Source organism: Ambystoma mexicanum, chromosome 9 (genome assembly GCF_040938575.1).
Source record: "Ambystoma mexicanum isolate Mex_15411 chromosome 9, UKY_AmexF1_1, whole genome shotgun sequence".
NCBI classification, from domain to species: Eukaryota; Metazoa; Chordata; class Amphibia; order Caudata; family Ambystomatidae; genus Ambystoma; species Ambystoma mexicanum.
In genome coordinates, this window is record NC_090931.1 from 674,428,126 (window position 1) to 674,451,076 (window position 22,951).

A 22,951-nucleotide genomic window follows, 5' to 3' on the forward strand; every position below is an offset into this window, starting at 1 on the left:
AGGGAGAGCCCTCATATTCACCGGAAACATACAAGGCACAATAGTCACCCTTGCTACGCTTTATGCACCTAATCAGGGGCAAAACAGATTTCTTCATAAAATCACTGAGAAAGTCTTTGGGATGGCTAGGGGACACACGGTTCTTGGTGGGGACTTCAATACATGGATGGACAGCTCAATGGACAAACTAGAGCCGATGCAGCAGACCCGCCCGGTACCAGAAATGAGGCAGACATCAAAATAACTCTTGATCTCTTTGGCCTCACTGATTGCTGGCGCCATTTGCACCCGATGGAAAGAGGCTTCACTTTCCACTCTCTCCCCCATGACACACTCACGCGCATCGATTACATCTTCCTCTCAGAACACCTCCTGCACATGTTGCAGGCGGCCACTATACACCCCTCACGGACGGATCACGATATGGTGATGGTGGATATATCTTGGAATGATCTGGCCCACCGTAACACCAAATGGAGATGTAACAACTCCTTATGGGCTGATTCGGTCTTCAGGGAAACCTTCGAAACCGAGATCAAGCAATTCTTTATTACCAATGACACTGGGGAAGTTGGGAAGACAAACGTGTGGGAGGCTGCTAAGGCAACCCTGAGGGGAGTACTTATTAAGGAAGGAGCCGATAAAAAAAGAGAACGTGCTCTGATAGAGAAAGGCATCAGGGAGAGGCTCGGGAAGGCTCAAGAAATGGCACAGTCCTCTCCATCTGAGAGACCCAAGTATATCGCTGAGGTCAGGCGTCTCAGGGAAGAGTTGAAAATACTTATTGCGGGCAAAACAGCCCAGACCTTACAGTACCTTAAACAAAAATATTATGAGAAGGGCGACAAGGCTGACGCCCTGTTGGCAGCCCGTCTTCGTGCACAGAAGGCGGAGAGATGGGTTGACTTAATTGAAAGAACGGATGGTACCCTCACGGACACGATAGTCACATCCCCCGAAGACATACAGGAATCATTCACCTATTTTTACGAAGACTTATACATGTGCGACCCCCCCCCACATCTAGGAAGTATAGACACATACTTGAAGGAAACACGGCTTCCCACACTCACACCCACGGAGGCAGCGTCCCTAGATACGCCAGTCTCGGAAGAGGAAGTTACAGACGCTATCAAGAGATTGACGGCGGGAAAGGCCCCGGGCGACGACGGATTCACGCCGGGGTTCTACAAGACGTTCTCCCCCCTCATTGCCCCTTTTCTTGCATCCATGTTTAATCACATCTTTGACACAGGCCAAGCACCTCCGTCCTTCTCACAAGCCCTTCTTGCCGTTATTCCGAAGGAAGGTCGGGATCCCAGGTTCTGTAGCTCCTATCGTCCCATCTCCCTCCTCAACATCGATGCTAAGATATACGCTAGAGTGATTGCGGCTCGGCTTGAAATACACCTCCCTAGGCTGATACACTCCGACCAGGTTGGATTTGTCCTTGGAAGACAGGGCGTGGACACTATGCGGAAAACGCTGCACTTAATCCATGAAGCACAGGAAATGGAGGGGGACCCGTCCCTTCTGTCCTTAGATGCCGAGAAGGCTTTTGACCGGGTTTCATGGGACTTTCTAGAAAGGGTACTGGTGTCATATGGGCTGGGACCAAAACTTTGCCGTGCCATCAAAGCACTGTACAGTTCCCCCACAACATCAGTGACGGTGAACGGAGGCTATTCTCGTTGGTTTCCTCTGGAAAGGGGGACAAGGCAGGGCTGTCCACTGTCAGCGATCCTATTTGTAATGTCACTTGAGCCATTGGCGCAAAAGTTGAGAAGTGATAATATGGTAAAGGGTATCACAGTGGGCGATCTAGAATACAAATTGGGTCTATACGCCGACGATATCTTACTACATTTGATAGACCCCCTAGAATCGGTCCCGGCTGCGCTCCGCATAATTGAAGAATATGGCGAGCTGGCGGGTCTGAAAATTAACACAGGGAAATCTGTCCTTCTCCCGATTGACAGACTTGGAGATTCTGAGGCCGAACGCTTCGCCCCCTTGGGAGTAAAAGTCAGCCTCACCACACTCCGATACCTGGGCATCAACGTCACCCGTGATCTGGGATCCCTATATGGGGCCAACTTCCCTCCATTGTCACTAGCTCTTCAAAAAGATGTCCAAAGGTGGTCCAAGCTTACCATCTCGTGGCTAGGCCGTCTAAATGCTATAAAAATGGTCCTTCTCCCCAAGATATTATACTTATTCCAAATGCTCCCCATCAAAATGCCCCCAGAATATTTCACGGATACGAGAAGGCTGTTACTAACCTTCCTATGGCAAAGTCAAAAGCCGAGAATCCCGAGATCCCTCCTCCAACTTCGAAAGGACAAAGCTGGGGTGGGTCTCCCAGACATTGAAACATATTATAGAGCGACTCAACTCAGGGTCCTTGTCCCACATTTTAGACAACGGTCGGAGCCACAATGGATAGCGCTCGATAACTACCATCTCCGCCCCTTTATCTTATGTGAATGGCTATGGGTGCCTGGGCCTCAATTACGCAATAGCGTTAAATCTCACCCGATTATAGGCACAATATGGTCAATATGGAAACCGGGCAAGAAAATGGTGGGAGTCACGACATGGCCCTCTCCCCTGGGACATCTTTGGTCACCCGGGATTCGCGACGCAATTCCTGAACCGGGAAGCTTTGAAACCTGGTACCAGGCGGGGCTAGAGAGGGCAGACCAATTACGCCAAAATGGCTCTTTCATAACCATTCAGGAATTACAAGAGGCCCTTGCCATAGGTACACTCTCGGTCTTTCTGTATCTGAGACTCAAGGGGGTAATGACTAGACCAATATGGAAAGAGCAGTTACAGAGAGATCTTACCCCGTTGGAGAAAATCCTCGATTTATGCACGGGCTCCAGGGGTTTGATAAGTGCTATGTACCTGGCACCGATTGAAATTGATATTAAACCCTCCCTGGCACTCAAAGGCAGATGGGAATCAGACATGGGTAGGCAAATTTCATCAAAGCTATGGTTGCAAATATGCAGACGAACGGCGAAATCTTCCTTATCATGCCAGTATAAATTACATGCCATTATTATATAGATGGCAATACGACCCAACCAGGCTTGCCAAAATGTACCAGGGAATAAGCCCACATTGTTGGAGGGGATGTGGGAAGCGAGCCGATTACTGGCATATGTGGTGGGGATGTGCATTGGTTCAAACCTATTGGTCAGAGGTCCTCAGCTGGATCAGGGACCTGGATGAAGAAGACAGAGAGAAGCATCCACTGCTTATTTTGTTTGCCCTAACTGAATCAGATGACAAGATTGTGAAGGCAGGCAAGATGGTGCAGGGTCTCCTGATGGCTGCGCGGGCATGTCTTACCATGACATGGAAAAGGCCCGCACTCCCCAGCAAAACTGAATGGCTGGCGGTCGCATTGAGCATTTATAGAATGGAATGTATGACTGCAGCCTTACACGGAAATCGTGATATTGTTGAAAACGCCTGGTCTGAGTTTCGATCCACATATGCTGCGTGAAGGAATTGTGTGCAAAACACTGTTGAGTTTCGTGTCAATTTGGTTTATCGCATGACGAGTCTGTGGTACTGGAATTTTGAATCCTTGTGCGTCTTCTTTGCCCGAAGTCACGAGTACAATGTCGGTTTACAGGTATTCTTTAATGCTCTCTTCGTTCCCAGGTCTGAGTTTATGTGAGGGGGGTGGGAGGTGGGATATAATGAGAAACATGGAATGGGTTTTGTTTTTCTTACCTGTTATTTATCTGATTTCTAAAAAGACTCTACATACGATAAATGAGAATGTAATTCAATGTAAAGGCTCGCCTTTTTGAATCACGAGATGTAACTTGCATATATTTGATTGTCAACCTTTTACAAAACCAATAAAATTGAATTTAAAAAAAAAAAAGCGCACATGAGAATGGAAGCACTAGGCATAGCAACTTTAAACAAATAGGAGCAACAGGATCGCAGCTACCTACCCCCGAGAATTAGTAGTAAGGCAGCCAATAGGGCGGCCTCACCTTGCTGAGCCGCGAGTACGGGCTTCGCCAGAAATGGCTAGATGCGGGGGTGCCTGAGATCCAGGGATGGAGCTGGGCAACAGTTGGGTGGGGGGGTAAAGTTGGGAAAGGGAAGGGAGACGGGAGGGAGAGGGGAAGGTGTGTTTGGGGTGTTTGTAGTTAAGGGAAGTTTGAATTGGGGAACACGCCTATATAGATTGAGATGGAAGTGGGATCTGGACTGCACCGATGGGAGGGGAAGGGGAACTCTAATGGGCCATGGGGGACCTTAAAATAATTACGTGGAATGTCAGGGGACTTAATAGTTATCTAAAGAGGAACAAGGTTATGTTGTACCTGCGCAGTCAAAAGATAGACATTCCACTGTTGCAGGAGACTCACCTGACACAGGAAAAGATGGAGATGGTTGTGAAGAAATGGAAGGGGGTTGTGGTGGGCTCGACATATTCTGCTTATGCTACAGGAGTGCTCATCTGGGTGGCGCCGCATGTCCTGTTTCAACTGCTGCAGGAAATGGTGGAAACGGATGGAAGGATGGTCATACTGAGGGGATTGGTGGAGAATAGGGAGATAAGCATTGTAAATACATATGCCCCCATCAGAATACGGCAGCATATTTCAGAACTCTGTGTACTAACCTTAGCATGTGTATGGGGAGTGCGTGATCTGGAGTGGGGATTTTAACTGTGTATTAAACCCCAGGGTGGATAGATCAGATGGAAAGATTGATGGACCCGCCCCAGCGGCTAAAGCGTTGCAGACACTACTAGACGACTTTGGTCTGGGGAGGCACCCCCAAGAAAGGCAATACTCGCACTATTCCGCCCGCAGCAGCTACATACGAGGCTGGACTACGTCTTTGCTACGTCGGAGGTAATAACAGAGATTACTCAGGCAGAATATAAAGCGAGGGTCCTCTCGGACCACTCGCCCCTGGTCCTCGGATGGCAATACTGCCCCCCAAGAGCAAGGATTCCGACATGGGACCTCCGGGCAGAGGCACTTAAAGATCCCTTTTTCAAGGAAGATATAAGGGAGGAGATTATAAACTACTTTGAGATGAATACGGGTAGCGTGGACTCAGCAAGCACATTATGGGAAGCCTTCAAGGTGGTGATGCGAGGTGTAGCCATAGCAAAATCAAAAGGCCTGCAGGGTGGGATCTTGGCTGACCTACAAGAAACAGAGAGGGAACTGGAAAAGGCATTGAGGGGAGGAGGTGACACGGAGATGGACATGGAGCAGGCACTTAAACTGCAGCAGAAATGTGCGGAGCAATGGGAAAGACTGTGCAACCGCAATTATAAAAAATATATAGAGAGACAGCATGCGGGAGGGGATAAAACAGGAAGGGTTTTGGCATGGTTATACAAGAGTGAAACCCCCAGACCCACGATTAGAACGATAACGAGAGAAGATGGTAGTGTAGCTGACACCCAAGAGGGAGTTAATCAGGAGTTTGCAGATTACTATACGCTACTATATGGGGATGAGGAGGGAAGTAGCTATGGGGAGATAACAGAAACACTGGAGGACATAGGACTGCCTACGATAAGTGTTGAGGAAAGAGAGGAGCTGGATGCACCGATTACTTTGGAGGAGTTAGAAGAAGTAGTGAGGCAGCTGCCTACTAGTAAGACTCCGGGGGCGGACGGGTTCCCAAGTGAATTTTATAAGGTGTATAGGGAGGAAGTGCTCCCCCCAATATTAGAAATGTTAAATGAAGCGTTTGAGGTGGGACGGCTGCCAGAGCCACTTAGAGAAGCGATCATAGTACCGCTTCCCAAACCCAACAAGCCTGGGCATAGCTGTGACTCCTACAGACCTTTGTCGATGTTGAACCAAGACAGCAAGATATTGACGGCTGTCTTGGCAAACAGACTGCGGAGAGTTATTGGCAAACTAATACACCCCGACCAGACGGGCTATGTCCCGAATAGAAATATAACTCATAATCATAGACGACTCCAACGGGTTGTTGAATGGGTGAACAAGAACAAGGGCGAAATGGCAATTGTGTCCTTGGACACGGTAAAGGCTTTCGATTCGGTCAAGTGGCCATGGCTGCTGGCGGCCCTGGCGGGCTATGGAATGGGGCCTGGATACATAAGGTGGGCGAAGATGCTCTATAGTGAACTGCTGGCCAGGGTCAGAACAGGATCAGTGATATCCGAAAGATGGCAACTTAGTAGAGGCACCAGACAGGGGTGCCCATGGTCCCCAATGCTCTATATACTAGCCCTGGAGCCCCTAGCAATATACCTTAGACAACAATACGATACTATAGGTATCGAGGTGGGAGGGGAACGACACTTGATCTCCTTATATGCGGATGACTTGCTGCTGTACTTGAGGCACCCGGAGGAAAATCTCCAGTACATCCTGAAAGTTATGGAGAGATATGCGGGGCTGTCTGGTATAGCAGTGAATCCTCAAAAATCTAGTATTTTCCAGTTAGGCAGTTATAAGGGAATCCCTGTGGGACGGTTACCGGTGTTACAAATTCCATGGGCGGTTAGTACTTTCCGGTATCTTGGGATAGACGTGTACCACACGGTGGAAGAAGAGCACAGGCACAATATCGAGGTAGCAATTGAGAAATATTGCCCCTTGCAATGATGGGACGAGGGGCAATGCTTAAGATGGTGGTCCTACCTAGGCTCCTGCATTATTTTGGGAATATCCCATACTTGCTACCCAAGAAGTTTTTCACTAAACTGAACAGCATGTGTAGGGATTTCCTGTGGCATAGTACCCGGAATAGGGTGGCACTGTGGAAGCTGCAGAATTTTTATGAAAAAGGGGGGATAAAACGGCCAAATTATGAGGTCTATTATGTAACGAGCCAGCTGCAATATATCGCCAAATGGCTCTCAGATGAACTGACCCCTGAATCCAGGTTGTTTGGACATGATTGTGCCCCATTTTATTTAAGAGAGATGATCTGGCTGCCCAAGACAGAAATGGAAGAGCGCCCTAAGATGATGATGCTTGGGTGGAAGATGTGGCGCCGGGCATGCCAGATGATGGAGAACCCATTCCCATGCTCTCCGCAGGTACCACTAGTTGCACTGGCAGGGGGAGATAAGCAGCTGAGGATGATAATCAGGAACCATTGGGAATCGGTGGGGTTAGTGACGATGGGAGATATCTGGCGAGAGGGGACGATCATAGATTTTGAAGTGCTGGGGGAGAAAATGGGGTTACACACGGGCCAGTATATCGCATATCACAGAATGGTGCGGAGAATCAGGAGAACATGGCCCGAAACGGTACTGTAAGAAGAACCAGATGCTACCATAGATACAATATATGATATAACGGAGGGGGGGGCATGAGATCTCTAGACTGTACGAGATGATGATGTCTAAAGTCGGGAAGGAATTAACACAATTAAGACTAGACTGGGAAGCGGAAGTAGGAGCCTCGATAGAGGACGCGATGTGGGAACGTGCCCTGGGGTACCACAAGAAGGTGTCAAGGAATGCGAGACTAAAACAGATACAACTATATATTACGCACAGGGCATATATGACACCCCAGAGGATATCTAGGTTTGAAAATGCTGGAAGACAAGCATGTCCCAAATGCGACGAAGAAAAGGCTGGCATGGTACACATGTTTTGGTCATGCCCAGTAATTGAGTGTTTCTGGGGGGAAGTAGCACAGAAACTAGGAGAAAAGGGGGTCACGATTATTATAGATACAGCCTGGGCCTGCTTGCTGGGGGGTACCCCAGATCGCAGAAACTTAAGCATGTTAGTAAATTGAAGGATCTAGCATATGTGCTCGCAAAAAGGATTGCCATCGGATGGAAGACATGTCACAGGCCATGGGTGGATATGTTGTGGTGGAAAGAGTTGCAGAAATGGGCAGAGGCAGAAACCATGGTATGGCAAGAGGCGAGCAATGTAGGGGGAGAGGAGGAGACAGGAACTCTGATGGCATGGAAATCATTAATAGCGGAATTGTTTGGAACGATACAAGATCTGACAGAATCCACGGAAAGGGAGACCCCACCACGCGAGGTGTGGAATAAATAGGCTCGTAAGGGAGGGTGGGATAAGGCGAGCAGTGACCAAAATTAAGCAATGAACAATTGAGCTGTTGATATATGCACTGCGTGTTTGGTTTGTATTGTTTTTTGTTTGAATAAATCAATAAAACTGTTTAGAAAAAAAAACGTTGGTTCCTCCACTTTTGAAAGAATGATGTGTAATTTTGGTTACACTTTATTTTGCTCATGCGCCAAATGAAACCAAAGAAATGAAACGTGACTCAATTTTGTGATGAATAATGAATAAAGTTAATCTCAGATGTACTGCTATTCCCAGTAAATTCTATTCCAAATGGACTGCAATTTGCTCTTATTCTGATGTTCTCCAAACCTACCTCCTTTCCTGTTAATTTGGAAAGGAAAGGAGGTAGATTTGGAGAATTTCAGAATTTGGAGTACATCTGAGATTAACTTTTGGATTTAACCATTTATTTCACCAACAATCAAATCAATACAAGAACTTACAGGAAGGAAACAGAAGCCAACTGAATGTTGTTTGCGACAAGTTGCCACTACAACCCTGTAATTAAGAATATCCCTAAAGGAGAATATATAAGAGCAAGGAGGAATTGTATGGAACAAAAAGCTTTTAATGAAGAATGTTATTTGTTAACATCTAGATTTTCGGCTAGAGGCTATGCCAGAAAAAGCATAGCAAAAGCACGGGGTCAAGCGAGGAAACTAAATAGGGAAGCTACCTTAACTCCAAGCAAGCAGAAAGTCTGCAAACCAGAACAAATACACTTCATTACAACTTATTTTGCAAACAACTCAATTTTGAGAAAGATTCTAAAGAGGAATTGGCACCTTCTGAAACTAGATCCACATATCAAAGATCATAGCCCATCAGTTATCTTCAGACGAGCTAGAACACTGAAGAACATTTTTAGTCCTTCTTTTCTTCCAAATGAAAAACTTACAAACACTCTTACATGGCTACCGCAATTACATGTGGGTTTCAAGAAATGCAGCTCAGGTTCTATGTGTAAATATGCAATGGACAACAAGCAAAAAGGAAGAGCAACTTCCCCAAAAGAACGCAATTTGGATCATATACATCAGTTCTCAACACTTGTGTCTCATCTACACGGTTGGGAAAATCACCGAAATAATAACATAATAAAGCAGACCCAAGTAATAAAATAAATGACAAATGGAAAATAAGAACAAGCCGTTAAAAATGATGTTAACAGTTAAAGAAATGAGTCAAGATATATTTAAACAAAATATGACAATGGTTACAGCTAACCTTCCATTATAAACTCAACGAGATTAAGAACGTGCAGAAGCAAGACAAGACACACCATTAGATTATTAGACCAGCTAAAAATCAAAAAGGGACAAAAGTTGGTTAGGTCTCTTGAGAACATCTAGAAGACACTCACAAGATGGCAGTAGAATCAAACATGAATGAAGGACTATGGCGATTGCTAGGGGACCGCGAGGACAACATAATAGGTATCATTTACAGTTCGCCGGCGAAAGCGGACCAAATAACACGGACATCGGGTAGCTAGACGGATTCAGGTAAGCCCCCCTAACAAGGGAGAATGTATGCACGAATCGGAAAGCATTCCGTGCACACACACAGTACAGGCGCGTTGAAACTAACAAACCATCACACGCATTGTTATTTCTGGGAAAGTGGGTTTTGTTTACAATAAATCAATGCACCCAGAGGAATGAAAGCACAACCACTCTGCCAAACCTCTCGCTTCAGGCTCAATTAGAGAGATAAAAGAGAAAAACTTGCGATCACAGCAAAAGGCTAAAGAAGTTTTAGAACAAACCGCGGGTCACTACTGTGGACGCAGGAGTGAATTTTTAGCAAACATATTCTCTTTGCATTAGAATTACCTAATGAATCTGTAATTAAACTTCAAAATAGCCCAAAATGTATTCAGTGTTGTTAAAGTGCATATTTTTGCCATAACTGACAACAACATTTCTATTTAGATGCAGGCAAAACCTGTAACTAGCAACAAATTTTACTTTAGAATCTATAGGGTCACAATACTCATTCCAGATTTTTTCGACAGGCTGTGATTGAACCCATGACTTATTTCGTATGCTGAAAGGCTCACTTTCATTTGTCAAGAAAAATTGGGTAAGGTAGATTTAACAATGAAACTGTAGCACTACTGAACAAGATACCGAAATAAACGGATTGATGCCAAGATGATCAATGCAATTAACCAATGTAATGTATTCTCTTTTTCTTTGCATTTTGTTTACTTTCTCTCACCCTAATTACTCCTCTCCAATCCCCCTCCCTTTGTGTCTACCTAACACATTGTGCTCAAAGTATATTCATGGTCATCTCCACCAATTGTTAACACAATTATTCACATGTGTGTTTTTTCCCTAATGATGGGTATTTATGTATGTTTAAACATTAAATACAGCTCTGATTTGATGAAGACGGTATGGAGCCTCGAAACACGTGTCATCATAAAGGGCATTTTCACTAAAAATACATCATTATACATCACAAAATGGAGTCAAGTTTCATTTCTTTGGTTTCATTTGTCGCATGAGCAAAATAAAGTGTAACCAAAACTACAAATTTAACAAATACCCCTGAACCCAACAAATGATATGTACCACCCACAGCCATGATCTAAAACACAACACGTGCATGACCTGTATATTGCTTGAATGCTATTGTCGGTAACACTAACAGTGTTTCCACCACCTATGCTCTAACCTTCTTGCGCTGTGATACCCCTGGGTCTGGGCACAATCAACAAATGAAATAAATATAATGAGGAGCTTAAACGAGGCCCGGTGTCTTGCAAACATTCATTTCCATGACCGGGGACTCGCTGAGCCTCTTCTACGAAATGTTGGTTTCCATTCAAGGACAGTTTAGGTATTCGGTATTGTGAAGGTATTTAGTGTTTGAGTTATTTTCATTTGTTGGGACTGTTACTTTGGAGGAGCATGCCTACAAGTGGAAAGGGAAAATACCACGACTTACCTGAGGTTATTTCCTTTCCTCTCGCCAAGGACACTCCACCCAAATGATCCCCCCTCGTTTCTCCACCCCGAAGGTCAGGATCCAAAAGCAGTGGCCTTTCCCTGGCCACCTGCGCAGAAGATTCAAGGGTGTGGGAGATGGGAGGACCCCCTCAGGTTTCTCACATATCCTTCCCCTATACAACCAGCCTCCCGCACAAGGGACTGTTGTTCTAGGGTTGTGAGGGGGTGGTTCATGCTGTAATATTTTATGGACCTCAGGCAGTCCCATACAGCATTATCTGTCTCAAATGTATCTTATCGCCAATTGTTAGATGAAAACCCAGAGGCCCTGGAAGTTTGACTTCATGTAATAATGTTGAAAAAGTCTATTCTGTCCTGATGCCCTGGGTAAGGCCTGACACTTTATATTTATTTATCCAGCGTATATTAAATGTCAGAGAAACAACCTGAAGCCTACTCTTTTGTCAGCAGGCATTAGGTATTTAGCCGAGGCTATGACATTGTGTATATCGACAAATTACCAAGCCGTCTCCATTAAGGATCCTCAATTTCTAAGCCAAGCATGGTTTGTAAGGCAAGAAAAGCTCCTGGCATAGAAAAGGATTAGTATAATGCGGTTAATATATAATATATTCCATAAAAGATACAGACCGAAAAATGAATCTTTTGTACTAGGTGGTAAATAATGCAGAATTTTAATTATAAATGGTTTACATCCGATTTTCAGGTAGATAGTTTCTGAACATGCTCTTGCACTTTGTACTTGTGCAAATAGGATAGTTTAAAATGATGTCTTGAGATGGGATCAATATCTTTATGCCATTCCATTTTGGTTTGGATATCTCAGGGAAAATAATTGCACTTTAATAGCATAATGTTTACTTTACTCCCAAAGAAAAGCAGCTAAGTGTTATGCTTTTTCACTTTAGAAGGTGTATCTTTATAATAATAATAATTTAGCATTTATATAGCGTTATGAACCCTCAGGCATCTGAGAGCTGCTTATTATTACCCACAGTGTGTGGTGCTCATTTATCGACCTCGGAAGGATGCAAGGCTGAGTTTGGCCCTGCCGGGATTCGAACCTGCGGCAGCAGGCTCTGCACAGATGTCAAAGCGTGAGCTTTACCCGCTGTGCTATCGTACTGGATATATAGAGAGAGAGAGAGAGAGAGATAGATATATATATATATATATATTATATATATTATTATTTTTTTTTTTCAAAAAAAGTAAACAAATGCCCTAGGACAGGGCAAAATTCGATGGGTTGCACTCCCAAGAGCAGCTGAGAAACGAAATCCAGTCTCAGCAAGGAAAAGGCATGACAGCAAATCCAGGCAGCACAAGTGTTTGTATTAATAAAAAGGTGCAGCAAAAAGGGAAAGCCTGGTTACAAAACGACGCGTTTCGCGGTACACTGACCGCTTGTTCACGTAGGTTTGGGTGTTTCATGGAAGAAGGACTTCTTATATATGCTTTAAAAACCTCTATGATACAAGTGCATAGAATGTCCCCATTCACGAGGTGGTACAAAATGATGAACACATAGCAGCCATCTTAAAACATTTAAGGCACTTCAACATGCAGTGTATTAAGTCAAATAAAAACACATCGTAGGTGTCAATACATCAACCAAATGTTATATGATTAAGAATATAGCAACAATTGCACAGATGTGCTGGCTGCGAGGACTGTGGAGGAAAATGGCAAAAAGAAAGCCTCAGGTACATAACGAGTGTCAAAGGAAAAAAATATATATAAAAAAAGGATATATAAATATATATAAATACACATCGTTCAAAATAAACGTGTGTTTTCCAATGGTATGTCTGTCAACAAAGGCTGGTACCCAAGATTAAATAAAGTCAAAAAATCATGCCATTCTAAGGCAACCGCCAAAAATGACGAGCCCTGCCTTGTAGGTCTGTCCATGTTATAACGTCTGAAGCAGCCATTACCTCAACGCTGTCCAAGCAGCCCCACAACATGTGTTCACTAGACAAAATATAGCCATTCTAAGTGTCCAACGTTAGTCTCGAATAAACAAAGATATATAGTAATGTAAGTCTAAGTTTACGCATACATATGCGAGGTGTAATACAAATCGAACTTAATAATGCAGTCTTGAGACAATATAAAGTGCTAAGTGCTTTAGCAGCAATTTTAAAGTGCTTCGTGCAATAGCAGCAGTTGTTAAAATGCATAATATTTAGCAACAAGGTAGGGAAAAAGTTTAAAGGAGAAAAATGTTCAGACAACAGCAATGATAAAATGCACAGTGCTCTACGTCCATGGATGCACAAATATGTTCCTAAGTGTGTGGTGCATATGCTAAGTAACATAATACAATTTGACAGTCAAATAGATAAAAGAATGAAAGTCAATAAATATATATATCTCACAAATAGATAAAATAACAATGTCACTGGAACAAAAAAACGTGCATCCATGGACGGCTGTAAAGTAGACAACAAATGTATCCCCAATAAAGTGCAAGTGCAAAAAACTTTACTTAAGATTGCCTACAATGAATGGTAAACTATTCCCTATAAAAAAATCCTCAAGACCCTTTCCGCTCGATGAGCCCAGCAAGGAAGATAACATCACTGGGAAATTATTACCTTAAAAAGACTACATACCAAGCTACAAATAATCAATCGACAATAAAACATGCGAGACAAAAAAACGAGATATGGGGACAGAGTAAAAAAGCAATTAAGAAGCCTAAAACCAAGCTATACAAAAATATTGATCAAAGTGATAAATATCAATAGAAAATGCCCTCCTAAGAATCTTGTTAAAAACAATCATATGCAAGATATGCTTCACAATCATTTGGAGAAAGAACCTGTAAAATGCATCAATAAAAAAGAAGAAAGAAGAGTTAATGTACATTAATACATAGGAATGTGGACCGGAATGGAAAAGTATTCAAATATTAAACACACTAGGGGTCACTCTTGAACATTGCAGGTACCTAGTATTGCAAAAAAGTGCAAGAAAATTCACGAAGTATACTTAATTGGTACCTAAAAACGTATATAACTTCATCAAGATTGTGGCCCCTGGGTTTTTTTGTTTCAAGATCGAGAATGGACCTAGTTTCCAGTTGTCTCAACAGTAACTCCCGGTTACCACCTCTGGGTGATTTAGGCACTGTCCGAATACCGAAGAAGGAAAAGCCCTCCAATTTACCTTCATGTTGAGACTGAAAATGCAGAGCCATCGGATAGTTGGGATCAACATTTCTTATGATGTTTAACTGATGATGTAGACCAGGAAAAAGTGTTTGTTTATCTAAAATGGAATGTGATGATTGGAGTTGATGGTGGGCATGGGGGGATGCTTTTAACTATGCACACGCACTTTAAAAATGTGAGGTAGTTTAAAAGGATGTTATGTTAGGAACATTATCTTATGCCAGACTAAATGGACACGATAGCTCAAGGAAAACAATTTCACTTTATCTGTATAATGCTTACACTACTCTTTAAGAATGGCAGCTATGGACTATGCAGTGGCACTTTATTAGTAATATCCTTTATAGATTTTTGGTGATGTTTATTGGGAATATTGTCTTTGTTATTCTAAAATGGAATGTGATGTCTGCAAGTTTTCTCAGAACGAGGTTGGGCTAAGTAAGGTGTCTGTCCTGAATATTGATAAAACGACAATCCCATATATATGCAGAGGGTTTGGAGTTTCCTATCAAATCAAGATAGAATCTATTCCTCAGGTGCTGAAACCATGCAATGGAATGTAGTGTACAATAATGCTTACTGTATTTTAGCATTGCTCTGCATTTAGCAATTGGGCCTCTGATGCTCTAATTTTAATATTTCAAATTTGGAGATTGATTTTACTGTTTGTAAAGCTTTAAGATAACTATTTTTTTAGAAATGCAAAATGTGTATGTTCTGGCATTTAATGCAGACGAGTTCGAATGGCTTTGTTAATGTGTTAGTACAATGTCTACTTGTATGTATGTTTTATGGACTAAATATCTGAATTAACCTTTTAGAAAATATATATAAAAACGGAGCCCCAAATGTCTGCATCTCTTCTTTTCTACTTGGGATAATAGGACCTCTGATAAGACCAATCTGCAGGGGTTCTTCTGTTCAACCCTGACACTGCTCTTCTGGGGACAGAGTTGTAGCTACAGTTCTGCTAGAAAAGGGTCCAAACATTGCTCCTTATTGCCTACTCTTTTTCTACCCACGTCTGCTATAGAAGATAATATTTTAAGACCAAGTTAACCATGGGTTGCATAGTGTTAGGACGATTCAAATGGGCCATCTTCTCTTTGATTTCATCTCAGAGTACTTAAAAAAGCAAGAAGAACTGGGTGTTCCCCTGCAAACCCGTTTCGGAAGCCAAGTAATGAAAATGTATAGCACAAGATAGAATATCAGTGTTGCCTTTGTCCACCAGTTCTTTTGCAGAGTGAACACAATCCAAGCAATCAAACCTAGCCTTAAAGACTGCCAAGAAGAGTGTATAATTTTCTAAGCAGGGCTCAGGAGCAGTCACTTATGGTGTTACCGAAGATGGAGCAGTAGATGCGAGGTTACTGATGATGTTTTCTATCTTGGCTCGATCAGTACTAAACTAGTGAGGGTGGAAAGTAAACTGAACTGTACACGCATTGAGAAATTCTTGACATTTCCTTAGGCTACCATCAAACTTTCCACCTGACAAGTATGCCAATGGCAGATCTAGTGATGTTTTACCTAGAGAGCCATTGGCTAAAGCAAGGCACAATTGTAATTCTTTGGGGTCTGTAAGACCCTGGTCAACTGCAGCTAGCTCCTGTATCTGGGCGAAGTCCTCAGAAAATCTAGGACTCTTTGTGGTCTAAACCTGTCAATAGCATGAGGATCGGGAAACCGCGTCAACTCCTTATTTCCTTTTCGGAAGTGCGGCTGATCAGTCCCAATACCGAGTGCCTCAACCCTGCTAGAGTAAACTCCCTTCTCCCAAAATGCAAAAACCTACAGGAAAATAGCTCCGTGAAAAAAAAACAAAAGAACCCCTAGAACTGATCCTATCCTAGATCAGTATCAAGAAGAAATAAGGCACATAAATGCAAGGGTGTGCTGCCAACGACTGGTGCACCAACACTGCCACAAAGCATTGAGATTCACAGAGGCGTTGTTCCGTTTTTTTTAATTTAGTGAGTAGTGACCTGGAACTGAAAGGGAGGACAGTAAGTTGGAAAATCACCCTCTTGGATTTGGACCTCACAATGTTGGCAACACACATAAAGAATGGAATAAACAAAAGGAACATCCACTATTTTGGGGAGGTCTTCTTTGTTATAATCTAAGAGGTGTAACTCCAGAAGTGGGCACAGAAGGCATAGTTATGGGTACAACCCCCCTTTAAGAGCTGGCATTGCATTCTGTGGTTGCGGCCGTGGTTATGAGTGCATTAACCTCACACATGGGCACATTGTCATAGGTGAAAATAAATGGAGATCTGCAGGAAAGGGTTATTGACTTCTTCAATTAGCATACAGAGGCCAGGACGCATGGTTTCGTTTGTGGGACATGACCCAGGTAGTGGACCTTGTCACAGTGGGCAGGTGTGGTTAGTGAAAGTATACCTGGTCTTTTATACTCCGAGAGCTGTCACTTTCGACGTATGGGAGGCCTGCTTGTTTGTCCTTTCCAATTCACATTCACAGTTCCTGAGGAAGCTTGTGTAATGGTTTGCTATATAAGGGGTAAGTTGCCCTCTTTTTTGTTTCGGGAGGGCCCAAGTCATGAGGGGGTATAACACAATTGAGAAAAGGGACTAAGGCTACCCCACCTTGCGGACACTGGCCGTGAAAGGATCCAGCACACTAATGACAGATCACTACTAATGGTCTGTATACTAGAGAGCACCCAGGCTACACATGGCATATATACACATTTTATTTATATCATGAACTTTAAAAAACAAAGCGTTTAGCCTAACAAAACATAGCTAAAATTAACATGACCTTTTTCTTATCTTTGAGGTCTTACAAATTGACTTCATACCGACAGTTGTACATTCAGTTACTTTGTAATGTGAGTTAGTACATATTGGTGACTGAGAATGTGGTCAGAGTGACCTAACATCTATCTCATCGACACTAATTGGTGTTTCTGGCACATAATGGGTTGATGGTGTTCTGGTGCCGTCTTCAGGACAGTTCTAGTGTGCTTGATGGTGTCACCGCTTATTCACTGATGTGGGCCATCTAAAGGTAAAAAACGAGTAATTAAAAACAAGGCATGCAGAAGCCCGCGAAAGCATTGGGTTTCGCGGGAAAGTGCATGACCAAATAAGGACGGACCCGGGTCGGCTCGACCTGGGGAAGGTGAAGGGGCAAGACGGTCAGAGGACAGGACAAAGAACCTTGTGGCATGGCCATTTTGGAGCCGGGCCACTCATTTGTGCCAAATGCGGTAAGCGCGGATACCATGGCGAAAAAGGGTTCAAACCACAAGAGAAAGGATAGCTGCCACCAGTCCTGTCCGTGACACACTTGCGCAGTTCATAATAAGACCAGCGAGAGTTTCTAGGGCCTTTGGGATGACTAGAGGCCCAAGAGCGCGGTAAAGTAAGTTACAGTGCACTCTTGTTTCATGTTGCACAAAAGCTGCAAAATGAGGAAAGGACTAAGGGAAACGAAGTCTCCCAGTACTGACTGTTTTAAGGGCATGTCAGTTTCCCCATAAGAATTGAGCAAGAGCCCAGAGGAGTGCGCCCAGCAAAAAGTTTGGGGGTTGCCACATGGAGGGAAAATTACATACAATATGAAATCTTTCCTAACAGGGGTCATTACAAGATTCGCGGTAAAAATCCATTTTTACCGGCATGGAGGCAATACAGGGTCCGGGTAGCAATGACGCCGCTAACAGTTGCCGATTACAAGTATGCGTGCACGTGCGTAGCGGCATGCCGGTATCGACAGTACCGGCTTGCCGCAAAAGTCCCAAAAACATCCCTTAGCGGCATCATGGAAAGAGCTGACAGCCCTTCCGCCTCCGTCCACCTCTTAATAATGGGCCCGGCATTAATGGGTCCGGCATTAACAGGCCCGCTAATACCGGACCCGGAAGTAACGTCATCGCACCGGAACGGGAAATGGCACATTGGCCATCTTGAAAAACACAATCATTTGCCATCCTCGATACACAGGACCTGGAGCCTCAAACCAACACTCAGATCATCATCTACGCCACCAGCACCATGCCAAAGGCTATAAAGAAAGGGGCTTCCCAGCAGCGGAAAGAGCGGTTCTCCAAGGATGAACTTAACATGCTCGCTGACACTCTGGCTGAGAATGCAGAGGTGGTCTTTGCCTCTGCCCTGAAAAGAGCAGCACAGCTAAAAAAAAGAGATATGGGAGCTAGTGGCCCAGAAAGTCAGTGCGGTTGGCACCATCCCCCACACAGTAAAGGACGTCAGAAAACGTTGGGACGACCTGCGCCTCTGAGTGTGCAATATCTTGTCTGCCAACCGGAGCCCAGGCCTGCCTACTGGCGGTGGCTCTAACTCATCGATCAAACTCAGCCGCTGGGAAGAAACCTGCGCAAGCACAATAGGTATGGAGTCCATAGAAGGTGTGGGAGAAATGGAACATAGAGCCACGTCATCGGCAGATGGAGGTGAGTGTCCTAAGAAAACACTGTAATGCAGAGTATGATGAGAGTCAACCAAAGTGACCGTGCCATGAGGCAATGCATGGCCCATTAAACACAAATGGACACATCCCTGCCTAGATGCCGTCCCCAGCACGGACACATCCACATGCATGCAACATGTCAATGACATACTCGAGACACAAACCACAAACAGGGAAATGGCATGTGTCACACTGCACGCAGTCCACAACACAAAGGCATGTCACACAGCAGACGCCACCTCACACATGTGTGAACCCTAACGTATGTCTGAGCAACCCCACCAAATGGCACATAACCTGTATGCCACAACAGTAGGACATCAAGTCATCAAATGTGTACAACTGCACTGATACCATTGTATGCATGATGCATGTACAACCATCACTGATGCCGTCACTGTTATGGTCCCCCACAGACCGTGATACCGACAGTGATGGAGAGGACTCTGCAGCACAGGCCACAACTCCTAAGAAGAGGGTCAGGTCCAGGGAAGACACTAACAGGCCCTCCACCTCCAAGGGCACTGACAAGGCACATCAGCAAACGAGGACAAAGGCACCACTGGATGGCAGGGAACAGGGGCGTCATAGGTCATCCACTACTCCAAATGTTCCAGCACCTGTGGAATCTGCAGCTGTAGAGCCAGTGGCAGATGGGACCCTGTCTGCAGCTACCAGTTCGGTTGGGGAGGCAGCTGCCACTGCGCCACATAGTGGTGATGAGGTACTTTCCCAAGGCGAGGTCTGTGTCCCTGAGGAGGACAACCGCTCCATGGAATTCCTTGGCACACCCAGCCCCACCCAAGCACACCAGTACACACCCATCAGCTCACCCGATGGCACCTCGCATGTCCAGTTGGGAGGAGAGGCTGAAGCAGAGACCTGGAGCCCCGCACAGGTCACACCAGATTTGGGCCCCTTGTCACACCTGCCATCAACCTCCACAGGGGTCGGGACGGGGAGTTCATGATGTCACAGTTGTAGGGGGAGGAGGGTGTGTGGGGGGCAGGGGGAGGATGTGTGTGTGTGTGTGAGGTGGAGGGTATGAGCACTTTTAACTTTTTCCTGTTAAATACACCCATTGTGTACTAGAAAAAATACTTGATTGGACATTCCTTATTGTGTATGTGTCATGTATTGGTTTACAATGCATAGTGTCCATGTACCCCACACCCAGTGCCCTCAGTCCCACATTCATGGCCCCTTCTGCTCCCATGTGTCTTAGAAATATTGGCCTATTCCAGACTGGCACACAGCACGTCCGTCCTGTGCATTGCCACCAGGATGATATACACCCCCATCTTCATCTTCTTCATCCTCACCTGGTGGTTTCTGTTCAATGTCAGGGGGCAGAGGCACGTTCTGTCGGATGCGCATGTTGTGCATCATGACACATGCCATGATGATCTTGGCTACCTTCTCATGCCTGTACAGGAGTGCCCAACCTGACCGGCTAAGACAGCGAAAACGTGCCTTCAACAGGCCAAAGGTCTGCTTGATCACCACACGGGTACGGGTATGGGAACGATTGTAGTTCTCTTCGTGCCTGTTGTGCGGGTTCCGGACATGGGTGAGGAGCCATGTCTTCAAGGGATAGCCACTATCGCCTGCATGGGTGCAAAATAAAGTATGTGTAAGTGAATTCCTGATGGACACCTGTACTTATCACACATGCCTGCAGATATTTGTTGTTCACATGTACATGTCCCTGGTTGTATATGCACACATTTAACTTGCCACAATGTTTGCTGTGCCATGGTCTTATGGTGTGGGTTGCGTCTTCCAGATGACACAGGGTGTTCACTCCCTTGCTGTTGTTCATGCACTGTGGATGCATATCGCTGTGTTTGGTATCATTATGTGATGTGTAGTGATTAGTATGATATTATTACTGGCAGCGTTGGCAGAAGTCTCAGCATTATTCATCATTCAGCGCTCATTATTGCCATGGTGACATGCAGCGCTACTGTGGTGGTGGCCCTGTGACAAGCAGTGTATTCCCTTGATGGGATTGATTTGTGCACTCTCATGGATGCTTGTCCTGTGTTGTAAATTGCTGCGGACATTTACATTGTCCATACTCACAGCATGTTGCTGGATTGTGTTACGGAGGGTGAGGTCTGATGATGGGTGGTGGATGTTGTGGGATGTGGGCTGGTTGAAAGTTAGGCATTTTGTAATTGGTGTGCAGCTTCTATCATTGCTATGGGGATTGGTTGTCATGTTCAGTTTGGGATGCTTTGGGGCACAGCGTTTTGCGATGTGGACATTGTGCTGTCACCACAACAATGACGCCATGGTGGTGTGTGCATCTCTCCCCCCCCCCCATTTCACTGCCATGCGCCTGTCATGCGACTTACCAAGCAGCCAGGCACGTCGTCCTGCATGTCGCTCCATTTAGCGTGGTAGCGCGGAGTTCCGCAGGACCCATTGAGTCATGAGTTGATCCGGGAAATCGGGCACAACAAAGTGTGATGATCTTGCTGGAGTCACATACCATCTGTACATTGATGGAGTGATATAGATTATGATTGTGGTACACCACCTCCGTGGCATGCGGGACCACCAATTCAACATGGGTGCAATCAAGTGCACCAATACAATTTGGCATGCCTGCCAGTGCATGGAAGCCAACATTCATGTCAAAGATCTCCTGGCCAGTCCGTGGTAGGGATATGTAGTTCCTTGAGTGCTTCAGGTGGGGATCCAGCACTTGGTTCAGCATGCAAGAAAATAAGGGTTGTGATATGCCATGCATGTGCCCCACTGTGTGCTGGTAGGTGCCTTTGGCCAGGAAGTGGAGCACAGGACACTACCTTCAGTAGAGGTGGGATGGCGGTGCATATTTCAATCAGGCTGACAATGTCGTTGTGTATCATGTCCACAATGGTGGTGATGGTGTCCCGGTCCAGACGGTACAGGGTGTGGATCTGCTCAGGAGTTAGGTTGAATGGACTGACTCTGAAGCGAGGGATTGGGGGCTGCCTGCGTGTTACCACTGGCTGCACTGGTGGGGTTTGCTGGGTCTGTCTCACCCTCCTTCTCCTCCTGCGTCTCCTCTGTGGTGCCTGTTGTTGTTGCTGGTGTAGCAATGCAAGCATGTCCTACAGCCCAAATATTGCTACTGCAAGTGGAATCATTTTGGTGTGGAAAGTGGTGTGGTGTGTGGTGTGCTCCTTTTGTGCTGGGCCAGACTCCATTGCCTCCACCTGTGCTGATTGTGTGCACCTGTGGCAGTTGGGAACACTGCACATTGCTGTTTGTGGGTGGTTCGCGATGCCGGTGATGCCGGCATCCCTTATTACCGCCTTCATGATGCCGGTATTTGCATATCCGTATGACTTGTGATGTCCTCCTGTTAGCGCCATCCTGGTATTGCCGGACAGAAGGGCCGCGTGGCCGCGCGCATGCCGGTACGGGGGTGCACGGTATCAGCGGTGGCGCTGATACCGGGTTGCTGACTCGTAATAGCCCGGAGAGGTATGTGGTGCCGGTAATCCCTTACCGGCATCGTTTTTCCATTACCGCCTACCTCGTAATGACCCCCCATTTCTTTCCTGCCCTTCTCAATAGATGCACTTTAAAAAAAATAGATAGAGGTTTTCATTACCAGCTGATTTATGAATATCATGACAAAAGGGTTTTACTTTTTTTTTTTTTTTTGCCCAGTGATCTGACATGCTGAGGTGGGTGTGCGACTGGCGGGGACTACTTAGAAATATGGTTCGCATCTGCAAACATAATAGAACTTTGGAAATAGTTGATTAGGATAGTGACAGGATTTACACTTTTGAGTAACTCTACAAGCATATTGCCTGTAATCTTTGCTCTGATCTAAGAGAGAGGCGTTTAACCAATTCCAGCAAGAGGTGAAGTTGTTAAGTATTTTGTTGTCGGGAAAATGTTTGATACCAAATTTGGATTCTTAAGAGAAAAAAAATATTTATTTGTTTTAGTTGTAAAACACAACTTTTCAAATATATTGCGTCACAAATACATTGAAACATAATTGAATAAAAACATGAAGAAGAATAAAAATCAGATACATTAGGGATAAAAGCATATAGAATATTTCATAGGAAATGCAGTGCATATTTCATAAAGGATAGAATGCATATTTTCATGCGGTTATTTCGTCTTCTTCGTTTTCCAATGCATTGGTTTAAAAGAAGTGCTAATCTTCTCCTAATTTTTGTGTTTGTAGGAGTCAGAGTCTTCGATGTC

General features: G+C 44.8%; 1 protein-coding gene across 1 annotated transcript in view; it reads left to right on the plus strand.

Annotated features, from left to right (window-relative positions):
- Nucleotides 1-22,951, plus strand: part of CARF (calcium responsive transcription factor) — a 1,085,705-nt gene that overhangs the window by 468,717 nt on the left and 594,037 nt on the right. The window lies entirely within an intron of this gene.